This window comes from Zeugodacus cucurbitae, chromosome 2, assembly GCF_028554725.1.
Source record: "Zeugodacus cucurbitae isolate PBARC_wt_2022May chromosome 2, idZeuCucr1.2, whole genome shotgun sequence".
NCBI lineage: Eukaryota > Metazoa > Arthropoda > Insecta > Diptera > Tephritidae > Zeugodacus > Zeugodacus cucurbitae.
The window spans coordinates 3,870,887-3,883,479 of NC_071667.1; positions in this window are offsets into that span (position 1 = coordinate 3,870,887).

Genomic DNA, 12,593 nt, shown 5'->3' on the forward strand with positions numbered 1-12,593 from the left:
GAAAGAATTTCCCGCGTTGACCCAATTACATATTTACCGAAAAAAGTCGAAAGAATGAAGAACAGCGGGCGCACACGTACACACACACTCGCACAAATAAAAATAAAACACAAAGTAAAGCGAAGATGTGACTAAAGCCAGCAACGGAGAACGCCAATGAAAGCGAAGCTGGCAGCAACAGCAGCAAGCAGCGGGTGTTTCATTTACATACATTCATACATACATACATAGATGCAAAGAAACATAAAGGCCAGCGCTTAAAGCACATAAATAACCGAATAAGTTGGACAAGCTTGACACAAACGCCGAAGCTAAAAATCACGCACGCAAAGCTGCAGAATGAAAATAAAATAAATTCGTTGGACGAAAAGCAGGTAAAACAAATCAAATAATGGCAAATTGTGTGTGCATACACAATCGAAATAAAATAAAATTAAAATGTATAGAAAGAAACAGTTATGTGCAGACAATCGAAAGTTTTCACGCTTCTTTTTGATTTTATTGCCTTTATTGCGAGTTTTTGGCATTTTGGATCTTCGTGTTGTTGGGTGAGGGACAAGCGCTGCGTCGGTTCTCTCTTTAACTGTTAACTGCAGCGCTCGCGGCGTCTTTTGTGTTTTGTGTGATTTGCTTGCGGATTGTGGTGTATATCAGGACTCGTCATCTGATTACAAATCAGCGCGCAATCAACCAGCAGATCAGATAACCCTCATTGCGCCAAGGCTAAAAAGTCGAAGCTTGATTTTGAAAAATTGTATGTTTTTTATGTATTTTATTTGTAGGTAAAGTAGAAAACGATTTTGAAAATTTGCATTTATTTATCATACCCTATGTTCAAACCAAAATCGTAAATAAGTTTGAGGAATGCTTTATTTCTCTTGGCGACAGTGTAGCTTTGGGGTGAGAAATAGTGGCCCATGTTTACATATTTCATAAGAGACTTTCTTAACAAGTTTACTACAAAAATAGATGAAATTCAAAAATTAATCTATACCTAATCGCAAATTAGATTTCTGAGTCTAATTATTATTTTATAAGAATACTCATTTATGGTATTTAAAAGCATGCATACGTTGTGCTCTTTGTTTCTTGACGGGAATAAAAAGAAGTCACTCGGTGCCAAGTCAGCATTATACGCTGGATGACTTATCAAATCGATGTTTTGAGTGCTCAAAAATGCAGTTGTTTCAGTCGATGTATGAGAGCTCGCATTGACGTAGTGAAGAGTTATCCGTCTTTGGCAGTTGGTTTTCCAGATTTCTTGAAAGACAACTAGCATTTAGAATCTACTGTTTTGCGTTGTTCTAGTGGTATCGCTGCGTAAAGTCCAGGTTTTTCAAAAAAAAAAAAAACAAAAAAACATGCAACCATTTGCTTTGAAGTGATTTGGTCTTGAACTACTTTTGCTGGATTCGGTTCATCTTGAAACACCCATACAGTCGACTGTAGTTTACTTTCGGACTCATACGCGTAAATCCGCGTAAATGTTTATGAAATATTGCTTGTATGCTGGTCCACTAATGCATATAGTTGTCTCAATCCAACTATAGTTTACATGACGATCTTACCATATCAGGTTGCGCACAGTGTCAATAGTTTCTGGAACAACAAATATTTTGGATGACCTTCATGAAAATCTTCTTGGAACCATCTACGATCTCAATTGAATTCACCATACGAGTATGCACTGTTGCCCAGTCATCCACGTCGAAGGTTGTAGGAAGGTTGTTCAATATTTAATTCCATTTTATGGCCGAGTTTAATATTTTAAGTTACTGTAAACAATACATATAGCGCTCGTATGTCAAAACGTTCTGAGTATCAATAAGTAAAAAATATCAAAAATGTCAAACTCTATGATAAATTTATGAGTTGTCAGTGTTGCTACACTAGGGTTGCCACATATAAAACCAATCCTCGTACTGTAACTAGCTAAACATCTCTGATTTATTTATTTATTTGAGTTGTTGCTACTATAAACAATAAAGTTAAAGAAGTAAAATTAGGTAAGTCTAGAGACAACAAAGTTGCTAAGAGAGTATTATAGTTTTGTTCACATAACGGTTGTTTGTAACACCCAAAACTAAACGAGTTAGATATAGGACTTAAAATTCGGATGTCTGTCCGCCCGTCTGTGCAAGCTGTAACTTGAGTAAAAATTAAGATATCTTTATGAAACTTGGCACCATAGGAAGGTTGCTTTCGAAGATGGGCAAAATCGGACCACTGCCACGCCTACAAAATGGCGAAAACCGAAAACACATAAAGTGCTATAACTAAGCCATAAATAAAGGTATAGAAATAACATTTGGTATGAAGGATCGCACCATGAAGGGGCATATTTGGATGTAATTTTTTTGGGGAAGTGGGCGTAGCCCCGCCCCCTACTAAGTTTTTTGTACATAATCGCAAACCAATAGAGCTATATAAACCAAACTTTCTGCAGTCGTTTTTTTAGCTACTTCCTAATGCAGTCCAAAAATGAAAGAAATTGGATCATAACCCCGCCCACCTCCCATATAAAAGTTAGGTTGAAAATTACTAAAAGTGGGTTAACTTATTAACGAAAAACGTCAGAAACACTAAATTTCACATAAGACATGGCAGATGAAAGCTGCACTCAGATTTTTTTACAAAATGGAAAATAGGCGTGGCGTCGCCCATTTATGGGTCAAAAACCATATCTCAGGAACTACTCGACCGATTTCAATGAAACTTGGTTTGTAATAGTTTCCTTACATCCCAATGATATGTTGTGAAAATAGGCCAAATCGCTTCACAACCACGCCTACTTCCTATATACCAGAACTTTGAAGACAATCTGAATCGTTTACTTTTCAATATATAAAGTAAGCACTAGTGAAGATATCGGTGCAGAACTTTGCACAAATACTATGTTAATAGTGTGGCAGCCCCATTCTAAAAATCGCCGAAAGCGCACCATAGGTTTTTAAGGCCCCATATATCGAACACGAGGACCTCGGTGCTTCTAACCTAATATTATGGTTTCCAACTTTCAATGGACTTTATAATATATATATGACGAATAAGGGTCAAATTGTGTAATTAATATTAATAAAATTTAGCAAATAAATTGCGAGTGTATAAAATGTTCGGTCACAACCGAACTTAGCCTTCCTTACTTGTTTTATATTTAAATTCGTATGCCATACGTAAAATGCCATTTTCTGAACCAATTTTCAAATCACCTTTTTCAGAAAGTCTTTACTGCCGATGGTGGTTCTAGGAACTCGCATTTTTGTAATTTTTTTTTTTTAATTTTTAATCTACCGATAGTATAGTGTTTTTGAGCCCTAAATAAAATTTATTAAAAAATATTTTTTTTTTCAACAGCATTAAGGAAGATATACGTAAAGTAAAAATATCGTACTTAAAACTAGTAAGAAATATTACATATAACGCACAATTTTACTTAGAAAATATGATTTCTGTTTCTAACCAAACATTATTTAAATTTTCGCATTCAAAATTTAAAAGAAAGACAACCAAAGAATTTCGAAAGTTTATGGATTTATTAGTGTGAGAATCGGCTCAAATGTTCGTACAAATAAAACTATTTATTTACATACGCCTATATGTACTGTACAGTGTTAATGATGAAGTACTTGAAAAGTAGTTACGCTCACAGACATAACTTACCTGTGAACTAAATAAAAAAATAAATACACATATGTATAAGAAGAAATGCCACAAATAAATACAAAAACAATTCGAAAGTCATGATTGAAATTTGTGTTGCTGTTCTTTTAGGCCTAACAAATAAATGTACAAAGTAACAACAAACAAACAATAACAACACGAACGTGTATGTAACAATAAAAACAGCAACAAGAAGCAGACATGAAAGCGATCAGTCGAAAGTAACAGATGAAGCAAATGCAAACTACAGGCCTTTGCAAATAAAAGTTTCGGTGCGTCTGCGTGTGTGTGTGTGTGTACTTTCTTAACAAACCCAAGCACGTCTTCGCATTTAGTACGTTCACCAAAACGGCGAGCGCGCAGCCAGCAATCGGCAATCACGTAAGTCGTTGCGACGGTGACGAAGGAGCCAAAAGAAGAACCAGAAGATAGTAAAATCACAACAACAACAATACAAATATAAATCAATGCAAGAAAGCTGAGCAAATTGAAGGCATTTGGAAAAAGAATAAATTAAAACATACGTGAAAAATAATATTAAGAAAAAAACAAATAAAAGAGAAACAGAAACGGCGACAGCAACAGCAACAGCGAAAACTTAAAGCCCAAAAAGATCGAGTCATGAAACATTCTGATTGTATGACTTGCCTCCAAAAAAAAAAAAAAAAAAAAAATACATACAGCTTTATAAACGAATACACACACAGTTGTGTATGTGTGAATATCGCTTGTGATTGTGTGTGTGTGAGTATGCGTGGTTGTGCGCTCGCGCGCCTGAAACTAGGTCAACGGTTGTGGTCTCAAGCTCGTTTCTAAAAAGTCGACCACAATGGAATACTTAAGCATCCGTCCACTTGCACTTTCTTTTTCCAAAACATAGAAGTGTACGTCGCGATGGTGGAGTGGAGCGAGGCGTGTGTATGTGTGTGAGAATGAAGCGTTCGCTGTTCGTTCGTGTCATGACGAAGACGTAGGTAGTGGCGCAAACGTAGTCGTGTTGTGACTCGCTTTGGCTTATGCGTACGCCAACTCGTTTAACACACTTGTTATTGCTGTTGCTTTGTTGACGTAGTTGATCACGTCGTTGTTGGGGCCCGTCGTCGTCATCGTCATCGTTAGTTATATTAATTCTCAGCGTTGTGTTGTTGTTGTGCTTCTTTCACTCTTTCTTTCTTTCTTACTGTATGGCTGGCTGGTAGGCTTTCTTGCTTTCTTTGTTGAGATTCTCCGCTTTTTTTAGAGCTTGATTTTATTCGTATAGCATTGTTATGATTTTTACAGTCCCGAGACCGTTGTAGGCCTAAGCCGCCGTTTGTGGTTTGTGGCGTTATGCAGGTATACAAGACAACTGTAGGAAGAAGTTAATTACAAACACACATATAAGTTACATATCTGGCTATTCATATATGTTCATATATTGTATGTTCTGCTGTTAACTTTCAGTTTGCCTGCCTCTTTGTTAGACCTCGACTAAGCTGCTGCCGTTTTTTGGTGCTTTAAGACCTTTGCGTTGGCGTTGCTATTACCGGTGATTTTTAACAAAGAAGCGGCCACTTTCTTCGCTTGCTAAGAAATACACATATAAGTAAAAATAAGTAAGCGAAAAAGAATATAAAAAGTTAGGTGCCTGACTATTGTTTCTTCTTAATTTTTGTATATTTGTGTGCGTTGCATTTTCTGTATTATTTATACTATTCTAATTGCCTGGCCTATTTCGGGTCCAAATATATATGTATAAATATATTAGTATGCATAAATCACTATTTATTTGATGTGTCATAGTTTTAATTTACTCGCAAATTATACTTTTTTTGTACAAAACTGATATATTTTGAATTATTTTCCACATAAATTGATTTTTACTATTTTGTCGGGAACCAGCTTCGTTCAAAAAATTTACTTTAACACTAAATTAAAATTTTTTTATTGAAATTCTTACTTAACCCCTACATTGCACAGTGGTTCAGCTTGTATGAAGGCGCGGTCATAAATACTTCCCGTTGAGATATCGCTATGAAATTTTTACCAAAAATCTAGAAAAATATTTTAAATATATGTTAAAAGAATTGGCCCCATCGGACTACTAGGTCCTACAGCTCCCATAGAACAGTAATTGCTATTATATGGCGATGAGCCAAAATATTTCTCATAGCCATGGTTGGAGCGGCAAAACTTTTAGTAAGGCTTTGGAAAAAAAGTTAAGAAAGCGAGAAAAAAGCTGAACATGATTTTTCGTTATAGTTTCCCTCATCCAACCCCCATATTCCACCTATAAGAATAATATCATATAAAAAATTAATGTAGGGAAAAAGCAAATTATCAACCAAGTTAGTACAGTTAATTTTTTCACTGCCATTCAACAGCCATTACAATTAGAGCAAAAACTTATGATGTATCCTCTAGTAAACCGTACACAGATTGAAATAAAGACGATTTATCCTTCTTTCCAAGCTTCCTTAGCCCAATTATGATGAGTTTGAATTTAAAAATAGTTAATTCAAACGCCATTATTATTTTGACGATTGCAAATACATCTGCAACTTTCCGCACCCAACTTTAGCACTTTTATTACCTTAAGACTCTGCTAAATACTACATAAAATACAATTAAAGGGGGATCGCGGGGGAAGACAATTAAAACTTTATGTAAACACATTGAAGACGCAGAAAAAAGATCCAAAAAAAAATAGATGATATAAATCACTAATTTCACAAATAATACAAATCACGTTAGTCTTAATTAATTTCACAAGTTAAAGTAAATACCTTTAGCTTCAAAATCCATTAAAAATAATCTTCATTCGTTAACCTGAACAATTACCAGAATAAGTGGAAGTCCTTTGTTTCTGCGAAATTAAAAAAAAAATTCTGATGTGCTTTAAAAAAAATCCGGTTGTTCATGCATTTAACTCTATTTTTAGAAAGTACCGTTAGATTTTTAGGAAAACCCGGTTTGCAAATATGAAGTGTGTACAATTTAAAGGCCATCGGTATACATTTTGTCGAAAAATCGTGAGATGGATTTTTTGATTTTTGGCCTATGGCGGAATCACTGTGCATGGGTTTCGTGGATTCAAAAAATCGATTTTTTTGTTTTTTGGCTTATTAATTTCTACAACATCTCAAGAATATATCCTAAATTTTCAAGCCGATCCGAATAATAGTTTCGTAGATACAGCCTTTTTAAGGTGTGCGCTCCAAGTCAAGTACTATTTTGTTATTCAAAACTTTAATCGCGTTTTTCTCGGAACCGTGTTTTCAAAGACGGTTGTCAAATTTTCTCGAAAACTACTCAAACGATCTTGAACATGTGTTCGAGATACAATTTACTCGTGCTTGAACGAAGGATTTTATTTTTTTTTTCAATTACAACTATTGAAAGAAAAAACAAAATGTCAAGCAAATTTGACCGAAATTTTTATTTTTTTTTAAATGTCTGCCAAAATTCCAATTTTCACTTTTTTTGTCTTTCCTTTGTTCAAGCACGAGATTATGGTTTTACCGAAAATACTTATTTTTGTTTTTTTTTTTCATTTTGGATGATCCTGTCAGTAGTTATGCTGACAACGCGGACGTACATTTTTTCCGAGGTGTCACCGGAAATGACGTCGCAATGGAGAAGTTTTACTTTTTTTTTTAATTTCAGAAATTATTCTTTAAATATGTATCTGTAAGACAGAAAAAAGTTTGAATTAAATAAATAATTTCTTACAGGAAAAAAAAATATTGAAAATAGGCAATTTTTTACGCCACAAAACCCATGTAACCCCTTAAAGTAGTTGCTTATTTTCAAAATAATGTTTAAACAATGCTAATGTTTCTAGCAAAACACATAACATAACTGAATTTTTCATTCAAGACAATAAATCATTCACATTCACCAATACCAATAAAACTCCTTATAAATTCACTACGGCAACACTACGTGGTCCATTTTGATTTTCAGAATGTTTTTTTATGGAAAATGTTTACATTTATAAAAATATATTTCACGAACACAGAAATAACAGCGTGCGAAATATTAAAAACTAAAAAAAAATTGGAATACTTTTTTATTTCGAATGAATGTTATCATTAGAAATTAGGTATAAACGCTGGGATAGTAGATCGATTAGATCAAATTTTATGTTATTTACTTTTATTAAATACCTTTAAAATGACCACCCTGTACTTGAAATTACTAAATTGCTTAAAATGTACCTGCTAGATACCAGAAATAAGAATCTTATGTATCATACATCTATATATGTATATAAATTATGAATAAACGTAAAAGCTGATCTACCATCATGCCCAAATGGTAGTGAAAGCCTTTCTCATGATGCCCATTAAGATTTGAAGCCTAAATTTGGTACATACTACAGGGGTCGCATGGTAAGGGCACACAGCGGTAGACAGAGGTTCTTTGTTAAGCTTTGAGTGCACCAATATAGCAGCACATAGATGCTTAACTTAACAGTGAATTTTCATGCATTCCTATTTGTTGTTGTTATTATAAATGGTTTTTAGTTTTGGTGCTGATGCAGAGTGATGCCATCACTACCGTTACTTTTTATGTAGGTCACATACATACAAACAATTCGTACTTCTACTCACTTTCGGGCAACTAATTTGCGCAGATTAGACAGTTTTGTGTTGTTGTTCCTGCTCTTACATCTTCTACGTATACTCAACGCCAAATAAGCCTATGAGCAAATTAATAATGCTTGGCATATAACTTCTAATTATATAAAATAGAAACTTATACATACAAATAATTAATTAGTATATAATTAGTGCTAAATTTAGATTAGTTTTTGGCAAATCGGACTACTCTTTTGACCCACTTAAGAGCGCTGCAGATTATGGTTTAAGAGTTCGCATTACTTTCACTGTCGTAAGAACTGAATGTTGATTGTTGTATTTATTTGTATGTGTATTTATGGAAAGACACTGAAGTAGGTCGTAAAGAATCACTGCGAAACGATACAAATGAGTGAGTAAAGATTATGAAATCATTGCGTGAAAATAGTTTATGGCTTCAGTTGAATCAGCAAATGGACGGATGATATGTTCTGAAGTGGTGAAATAAAATTATGGAGATTTCTTAAATTCATGAAATCATAAAAATAAGTTAAAAATTTGTATGGCGATATATTATATTATTTTATCAAGTAGACTACTTAATCCATAAACCATCTTCATCATCCATAAAAATTTGATAAATTCATAGAATATTAATCAGTCATATCATAGACAATCCGGTAGGGCTTTTGATGTGGTGTGATGTGGCTGACCACCATGCAGTGAGAACTTCCTTACAACTAGTAAATATATGGTAGCTGACTGGTAATTTTTATACGGTGAAGTACAATAAGAAGCCAATCATCACATTTTAGTTAGAAATATATTAATCGTATATAACCGACTAGTCTCAAACTACTTCGAAATATACCTATGAATTATCTATTAATTTCGGAATATAATTTAATTTAATATACCAGTATCACATAAACCTCTCAAAAAGAAAAATAAGTTATTATTAAATTTCTATTTAAATTTATCTTCTTCTTGATTGACGTAGGAACTGCTTACGCTGTTATATCCGAGTTTACAACAGCGTGCCATTCGCTCCTCCTTTTGGCAATTTCGCGCCAGTTCGAAATACCAAGTGAAGCCAGGTCCTTTTCCACTTGGTCCTTCTAACGGAGTGGAGGTTTCTCTCTTCCTCGGCTTTCACCAGCGAGTACTGCATCGAATACTTTCAAAACTGGAGTGTTTTCGTCCATACGGACAACATGACCAAGCCAGCGTAGCCGCTGTCTTTTTATTATCCGAACTATGTATGTCAATGTCGTCGAATAACTTATACAGCTCATCGTTCCATCGTCTAAATCGTGTTAAAAGATTTAGTGCTTTTGAAATAGTTCCTTTTCAGTTCGATGATATATCATCGATACTATGTGGAATTCATATATGTAGCGGTAATAAATTCTCTCTATAGTATATGTATATGGATGTATCTTTTGTACGTATGTATGTTGAAATGTAAACAACAAATATTAAAAAAAAAAACAAAATTTCTACATTGCATACTTTTAGGCCGTGTACTTTTAATGGCAACATGTTGCTAGCATGCCAATAGCAATGCAACAATGTTGCGCGAATGGAAATAATTGATACAAATGCTTTTTATATTAAATTTTTTTGATTATAAAATTATTTTTTACAGCAAGATTTCATAAATCTATACTACTATTATAAAGAGGAAATATTTGTATGTATGTTTGTAATGAATAAACTGAAAAACTACTGTGCCGATTTCAAAAATTATTTCTCCATTGGAAAGCTAGATTCACCCCGAGTGACATAGGCTATACTTATTGCTAGAATCTCAACTTTCTGGAAATAGATCCGAGGTGAGGGTATCAAAAAGACTCCGTGATGGAGAGTCTTAATCTGAAACTGAAAATCGTCTTGCAAGTGATTCTCTTCGCATCGCAATCGCATGCCAGAGAGTCGAATAAATTTCAAAACCTCCCAAGTACTCGCTTGAGAGTCAAGAACGGAGCATGTGCAGCGGCTTGAAGAACAAAATCTTAGAAATATATAAGCTTGCACTAGGGCACTGAGGGTTCTCAACGCCTTCATAATCTGAGTGAAAGACAATGGACACCAAAGACTAGAGGTCGTAATCAAGTTTTAGCTCATTGCAAATAAAATATAATTTCATATTCGAATTTTCCTCATTGTACTTTTTTAAATGGACCCACACAAGAAACGGGGAATTAAATACATACATATATATGGGAGAGTGTGTGTAAGTGTGTAAAAACTTATAACTTTTGAAATATTTGTTTCAACCCGTGCGAAGCCGGAGCGGTCTGCTAGTATTTGTTATATATTGACTTGAAAAGAAACAGCGAGCTTAAGACTCTATGTTGCAACAAAATATTTTCCTATTTTTCCTATTTTTCAAATGGGTGTTGAAATTATAAAATCTGTAGCGATTGAAGTATTTCCAAATGGGATTAAGGCTGAATGATAGCAGCAGAGTCCTTCTTTCTTTGATCACAAGATGCTCCTTTATCAGTTTCGTTTACTTAAGGCTGGTGAAGTTTTATTTTATTTTTATTTATTTTCGAATCGCAAAATGCTAATGCTATATTGAAGCTCACATTTCAATAAATTTGCCACATTTAAAAAAAGCATAGTTTTCTATCGGCTTGCTGAAAACAAATTAAAACGGAAAAGCGTTCCAATAGTTCTAAATTAAAATTATGAATTAATCGTAGAGTATTTTTGAATTGGCCGAGCTAAATATAAACCGATGGTCGATAAAAGCGATTGAATGAATTTTGTTTACTAAACGCAACGGAGGACTCAGGGGTTTGATGAAATCGCTGAGCGTAAACAAATCTCTAAATATAGTTGGTGCTCTCTATGTATCAATCAATTGCTAAAAATGGCAACAATCTGTATCCAATGAAAGTAGAAGAATGAATAATTCTTGTCACCAATAGGGTGCTACTAAAACTACAAAGCAAATTAAGTGGGGAGGAGTGAACAGACACTAGAGAAGTACTCAAATGAGAACATAATAACACAAATACAAATGTGGTTGACAATACAAAGTGGCAGACACACACATATGCATACATATCGTCTTAACAACAAGTGCAACAATAGTCACAATGGCCTTCTTAGCATCTCAACAGCAGCAGCAGCAGGTAGTCGAAGACAAATGGACGCGTCACAGCAATGGCAAAAATGTATGCAAATTACAACAACTATCCACAGCAACAATTATCTGCTTATATTTGCATTTGTGTGTGTGTGTGTCTTCTGAGCGCGCTTCCTATTTAGCCAAATGTTGCAATGTTGCAAATGAAATTTGGCTGTCTATGGCACGCAGTTTGCGTCGCTGAGGCCGCCAACCTTGATGTTGATTTATTGGCGTTGTTGTTGCCGTGTCGGCGATGGCTGATCATTTAATTGCTGTCACCAGCTACAAGCGCACACACACACACACAAGTACACAATAATGTGTAAAAAGCTGAGCAAAACAAAAAGTGCAGTGGCAGCAGATGAAGGAAAATGCTTCATCCGAGTGAGCATGCGAATTCCCATCAGCCAGCCAGCATCAGTCCTTCTACGGTTCGTTTCTATTTAAAAAGCCATACACTGCGCAACAGAGCGTCACACGCTCTTCGGACGGCGACTAAATAAAAAACAAAAGCATTTAAATTGAATTAATAGAATAAGCGAAGCAGCTACGTATAGTTAATCGCTGCGCTTTTGGCGATTTCATTTGCTGCAGTACTTAATAGCACTGATCCCAACAATGGCAAGTATGCGCAGGCAATCGCTGCTGGCGTTGAGATGTTGCATTGAACGCATTTTCCCCGAATACAAAACACTCTGCTTTCCTATTTGTTGCATGTAATTTAGTGTTGTTTTTGTTGTTACATGCGCTAATTGGACGCTGAGTACTTATTGTTGTTGTTTTCCTCACTATTCTTCGACTTTTTAATAGTCTGACGATCTTATCGATTAGACAAATGCTGTCGGAAGTGTTTGGCGTTCGTTGAAAAATCGCTTAAGTATTTCGCTTTCGCCGAGTCTGTGGCGGCAGTTCCATTTCCATTTGCGTGATTACGCTCACTCAGCTGATATTGATGCTGTTGATTGCCCATCGAACTAAAGTGAAAATCGTCCTCAATATTCCTGCGTCTGTGTCTGTATTACGCACACTCACACACTGCTTTCACAGATGGAACTAGTTGTATGCAGAGCATACGAGTGGACTCTTTTATGTGAATACTTTGAATTTCCGATGGTCATTGACATATCGATTTCTCTTAATTTATTTATTTTTCTCTTGACCTTTACAGAGAACAGATATAATTGGCTTAGCAACTTATTTTTTGAAGTAAAGCCATTTTAATACTAATT